We start from the raw sequence: 6,979 nt of genomic DNA, 5'->3' as shown, positions 1-6,979 counted from the left end.
CGCGTAGTCAACTTCCCATATAAATTGGTTGTTTCATTGTGGTATATGGGCAACACTAATCTCCAGACACAATTTCAAGGTATAAAATACATTGTATTCGCGCCGTTGCGACGCGAAAGAAAGACAAACAAACACACCTTTGTATTATTAATATTAGTAAGCGTTTATTTACAATTTAGTGGCAGACACCGCAATAATATTTTTTAAGGTTTTCTACATAAATATATTACCCGAGTGCTTTCCTTTGTAATATAGCTATTTATATCTCTGAAGTGTGACGATAGGTACATGCTTACACACATTGTTATTATGTCCGTGAAATTCCACGCAAACGTCGCTTGAAAATTGAATATCTGAAATTATGCACAAGTTTTTAATTATTTTCTCCCAAGCCCAAGGGGGGATTTTGGGATATAGCCGAGCGCGCCAGTTTAATGAGGCAAGGTATCTTACCTAGTATTTTCTTGTATTTGATTTTACGTGAGTGTACATTTAGAAATTAAAGACTTTTTAAATGGATTTTACACTGACAAGTCAGTCTACCCGCGACCACACTCACTGTAAAGTGTTCGAAACGTCGAGTTAATAACATAATGAATAAAACGCATTAAAAATCCGTTAAAAAGTCTTTAATTTCTAAATGTATCTTACCTATTCACAAGTAACTCCAACCAGTATGAGAGAGAATTAGTTGTTGCGCTCAGGGGTCGCCGATCGTAAAATAAATATAAATAAATTTACCTCATACAGAACAGCCTTCCAAAAAGCTGGTGACGTGTAATCAATTATAAGAGATAATGATGCTGTTATATATTTTTCCATCAATTGATAATCAAATTCGGTCTCCCCTAGACAATACATTACGAGTGTAATTCGAAAATTAACGGAAAGCACATGTTCAACTGAAAAAAGGTGGGTAATGGTCAGTTCAAAATCAGCATTTAAAATAACCGTCGAAAGAAAGATATTGGCGTTTATTGTAATTATTATCACCCATAATCTAGTTATCAATTTAAAATTCCGTATTTGGAATTACTCAAGGTAAAAAAAGTTATATTTTGTTATTCAGTTACAAGATACGTAAAGATAAAACAAATTCAATTCAATGGTTATAAAATGTAAGTAAATTTATATAAAAATGTTAACATTTGATAAATTTAACTAAGTACGACCACGTCTCTGAATGCATTACTACCTCCCAAAACCTTCATATCATCAATGGTTCTTTTTGATGCGTAAAAATCAATGTCATTTTTACTGAGAGTTCTTTGTTTCAATGAAAATAAAGGTATATTGTGGGGTGAATGAAGCGTTGAAGCCTGTCGAAAGGAGATAAGCGAAGGATCAGAAAAATAATAAGTTCCAACTGAAAGCTATGGCTAGCGTATTGTATTGAAACCGCTCCGTCGAAAGTGCACCGGCAAATGTGAATGTTTTCATAAAATATACATTTGTTTTATGCCTCTATAAAATTCTATGAAGTATTTTTTATATCGTATTGTTTTGTAATTACTGTTTTTATATTTTGTAATTCTTTTGAAGGGATTTACCTCATACAGAAATCATTTCTCAACGAGTACTTGCCTAAAATTTTTCATTTATTTAGTATGACATTGAATTGATTAATTAGCATATGCTTTTTATATGTTTATTTTAATTCTAATTATCTTTTTAACATATTTTATCAATCAACTTTTTCAATCGTTTTCAATAAGACCCCTCGTTTTTTAGTTATCAATTCGATTTTTTTTTTGTATTAGTGACCTCATAACTTTATTACTTTTTTTAAACACCAGTTTTTTTAATTTGAATTTTGTCTAGCTCTGTCACTAGTTCTTTGAAGTTTTTATTAAAAATAATTATGTAACAGTGGTGCAGCAATATTAAAGTAATAAAAACATTGTAGGTAATTTTAAATATCCATTACGCTTCCGGCTGAAAATTCTTAAAAGATATGAAAACAATGACCGTTATCTTACCCATAGCTAGACACATAAAAAGACAAGAAAGCGCCACAAATTTCCGTGGATTATTCCTCGTGGTACGCATCGGAGCGAAGCGTTGTTCAATGACCGTAGCTTTCCTTATTAACCTCGGCCAGTCGCTCGCGAGTTTCACAAGACATGCGGTAGTAAGTGTAGCCGTGAGGTAGAACACGAACATTGCTGAAAAGTTTTAGTAATTAGAATCGAGACAATTAGAGAAGAAAATAATAGAGATAAATAATAGAATAGAGAGAGAAAATAATAGAATAGAATGTGGGAGTCGAGCACGCTTCGGCACGAATTGGGCCAGCGCGCACGCTATAAATAAAAGAAATAAAAAAAAATGTAAATAAAAACTAAATTAAAATATTTTTTAATTAATAAGCGCGTGAAGATAGCGTGGAAGCCATTGCGCTCTTACATATACATACAAAATACATACTAACACAAGTAAAACGAAATCATTTCCATCCGACATACAGTTTTTGAGTTATGCTAGGACAAACATACCCTTATAAAATTTGGCACAAGCTGTTATAGACTGTTAGTCTCTCGAAAATTGTGCAAATCTGACATTATTACATACACACACATCGAATTTATTCACCTCCGTACTTGAAGTTAGAAGAAATACTTACAGATAAAATTGACATTGAATTTAAAAATTAGACGATCAATACAAGTCAGCATCAGAATGAATTGGGATATAAGCGAAACAATATTCCATATGAAATAAACCGACTTCTGGTTGCATCTGAAAACAGTCATTATTAAATTCACTTTCACAATGTAGAATAAAGGGTAAATAAACTGTTGGCAAAACTAACTTGATTTGTGACATTTTTGCTAGCATTTAAGACGTTTAGAAACCTATAATCAAATTCATTCGCTATACAAATTTTCGTCCTTAATTGCAGTTCATTAAAGGCTCCTTTTGAGAAACAAATGCTTCAAGAAAAGGCACGGCAAGGCAAGGTACGGCCGTGCCGATTTTTCGACTTGGCGGGGGCACTGCCGTGCCCGTAGATAGCTGAGTTCGACTTCGAATTTACCTCTAATCTTCATGAAAATCGGTTCAGCAGACTTGATAGGGTAACAAACAGAGACATGTATAGTAGTAGTAGTAGTGTATGTATACCGTAAATCACTGGTTGTGGGTTTGTCCAGGCCAGACACGCAAAACACTCCGGCCCATCGCGATAACCTCATTGTGTGACGTAGGCATGTGTGCATCTCACTCTCAACCACCGATTCATCTCGTATCCGCATATTGTTCAGAGAACCGGAAAGACCTTAACAATAATTATAATTTTTAGCAATAAACTAACCATCTTCAAATTTTAGTCCTTGACAAAATTTAAATGGGACAACAGAGGAGGTACCAGCTATCAAATAAAAAAAAGGATCTTAAGAAACACATTTTTAAGTTCAGAAAATTCAGTTGTGTATAACACTGGAGGATCTGAGCGAAACATTATACTTTTCAACGATTTATTCTTCCCGATTTGCACTGTACCCTTTTACTACACTATTTTACAACACTGTATAACTAACACTGTACTTGTTGACTACTGGATGTACTGATTACTGGATACCAACCCCTTGTACAAGATAGCTTATACATATATTGTTGAGAACTTTACTAGCGTGCTCTAGCTTCGCATAGAAGAGAGCGACGCCATCTGGCGACAGTGATCGAAGTTCTAACAGTTGAATTGACAATTTTTTTATTGTTAAAATAATTCAATTTATGACAACACAGTTACATAATAATATAGATAGAACATTTTTACCTCCGGATCTATTGGACCTTTTAAACGATTGAACCATTTGGATGTCAAAAACACAACAATTAAAGAGACTGAACTCAATAAAATATGCTCCTAGTAAGATACAAGGTCAATACCCCTAGTTGGTTATAAAAAATTGCTACATACTACAAAGTAATACAATAGTTTATGGGGTATTACAAAATGTATAATATTTATAAAAAAGTTACCTGATAGAAATAGTACTTCCCTTGTCCTATGAATTCTTTAATATTATCAAATCGAAGAATAAATTCATACAAACACGATTATGATGGGGAAAACACGTGAATAATTATAACTTATGTTACGTTTTAAAATTTGTTTGCGTTTAGCACATCTTGCAAATACAAAACTAATTACAAAAAGTAGTTCGCTAATAAAGTTATTTCACATCGAATTACTGTCAACTACTTTCACGTAAATCATATGCTGGTTCTGAAAGCAATATGAGAATATTCCTAAAGATTTCATGAGTTACTCATATAGAAACAACATTAAATTGTTGACATAAATTAGTCACTTAATATATATTTAGTGTATTTCCTAAGCTCTATTGTCCCTTGACAAATGTTAATGATTTGTTGATTACCATCGATAGACATATATGACAATAGATAAAGAATTGATGAATTAATCGAAATATTTCTATATATTTTTTTTTTTTTAGAAATTAAAAACTTTTCAACGGATTTTAAACGCGATTTATTCATTATATTATTAACCCGACGTTTCGAACACTTTGCAGCGAGCGTGGTCACGGGGAGACTGGAATGAGAATATATTTTTTTTCCAAAAGTTAAAACGCAATCGTGATTTAAATAATGTATTAATAACAAATGTTCCATTACTGCAATTCACTCCAATCATCATCATTACATATATATGTTCTCACTGCTGGGACACAAGCTTCCATACATTTCTAACATAATGTACGTATATAAGAATTAATCGCCAACGTTGTGCAAAGCGTAAAACTTATGAACGGCCTGGCCAATTGGTTGAATTTTTTGTAGCATTTTTGTTAAAACACAATGAAGATCCTTATGGAGAAAACGTACCAAGAGTGAATCCGGGTCGGACCAATACATGATATATTATATACCAATAACAATAAGCCAGTACATAATAATAAACCACATAAATCATCACTTCATGACACAACGTCTACTATAAATATAATCTCTTTACGAACTTACGAATAAAATTTATTCATCCTGTGTAAATATTGTATGGACAAGTTTGTCAATTTTTCGGAGTGTTTACTGGGAACCTTTGAAATAGTGTAAGTAAATATTTTCCCACTGTAAAGATTTCATCGTATGTATATTTCATAATTAATTACATTCAATGGAATCGTTTTGTAGAAATAGACAAAATTATTTGTAATACAAAAAGTCAATTGAATGTTTTATGTAAAAATTCAATATTATTAATTTCCTTTCTTCTTTTACTTTACACGATAATGTTTAACGAAACAGTTCAATTAGCTATACTTAAGAAAATCATATAAAAGTATATAATGTCATAAATTTTAAAAGTGAATAGCCACTTTTAAACTTTTTTGCTTATCTGTCGGTTAAAATTACGAATAATGGGAAAAATAAAATTGTTTAAGAGGTTATCAGTGATTATCATATCAGACAGACGGTCATTAAATAATAACATACATTTATTTATCCAATATAATATGCGCCATTGACTTGTTTTATAGTCTTAGCAAGCTAGCGATAAGATACTATTGGAATTTTTTCTCATTTATGTGGTTTTTAAATGCACAGTTTCTTATCGCTCATACATTCAAATCAGCCATTGTCACCTGAATTCTACGCGAGCGTATAAAGCGAACGATATATCAATTTAAGTGTCAAACTGACATAAAGTTAACTGTCAAAAATCTACTTGGATTTTACACTTAAAATTAACTGTAAGGAAAAAAGGAGGGCGTCTAGTTAAAAGGAAGTTGCTCACAAAAAAGACAGCTTGTTCTACTAATATTATAAATGCGAAGGTTTGTAAGGATGTGTGTGTCCGTTTGTTGCTCTTTCACGCAAAAACTACTGAACCGATTGCAGTGAAACACAGACAGCTGGACAACTGAAATAACATATAGGCAACTTTTTATCCCGATATTCCTACGGGATACGGACTTACGCGGGTGAAACCGCGGGGCGCAGTTTCACCTGACGTCACAACGGTATCATCTCCTTGATTATTCTGCTGATCTGGTAGAATGCCAAGCACTAACAATTCTTGTATGGAAACATTTGTTTAATCATTCCATGTACCAAGTCAGCAGAAATGCTAAGAGCTATCTTCAGTGACGTAGTAAGTTGTATCACGAATGACGTCAAATTATCCCGCCATTATGTCTGACGTCACAACTGTACCATCTCCTTGATTATTCTGCTGATCTGGTAGAATGCCAAGCACTAACAATTCTTGTATGGAAACATTTGTTTAATCATTCCATGTACCAAGTCAGCAGAAATGCTAAGAGCTATCTTCAGTGACGTAGTAAGTTGTATCACGAATGACGTCAAATTTTCCCGCCATTATGTCTGACGTCACAACGGTACCATCTCCTTGATTATTCTGCTGATCTGGTAGAATGCCAAGCACTAACAATTCTTGTATGGAAACATTTGTATAGTCATTCCATGTACCAAGTCAGCAGAAATGCTAAGAGCTATCTTCAGTAACTTGTATCACGAATGACGTCAAATTATCCCGCCATTATGTCTGACGTCACAACTGTACCATCTCCTTGATTATTCTGCTGATCTGGTAGAATGCCAAGCACTAACAATTCTTGTATGGAAACATTTGTTTAATCATTCCATGTACCAAGTCAGCAGAAATGCTAAGAGCTATCTTCAGTGACGTAGTAAGTTGTATCACGAATGACGTCAAATTTTCCCGCCATTATGTCTGACGTCACAACGGTACCATCTCCTTGATTATTCTGCTGATCTGGTAGAATGCCAAGCATTTACAATTCTTGTATGGAAACATTTGTTTAGTCATTCCATGTACCAAGTCAGCAGAAGTGCTAAGAGCTATCTTAATAATAATAATAATAAATCAACTATAGCACACAAAATAAGTATCAACTATAGCACACAAAATAAGTAAATATCAGGAACTAAAAGATGAGATTAGACGCATGTGGAATCTACGCAGAGT

This window comes from Zerene cesonia, chromosome 11, assembly GCF_012273895.1.
Source record: "Zerene cesonia ecotype Mississippi chromosome 11, Zerene_cesonia_1.1, whole genome shotgun sequence".
NCBI classification, from domain to species: Eukaryota; Metazoa; Arthropoda; class Insecta; order Lepidoptera; family Pieridae; genus Zerene; species Zerene cesonia.
This window is presented reverse-complemented; position numbering follows the sequence as displayed.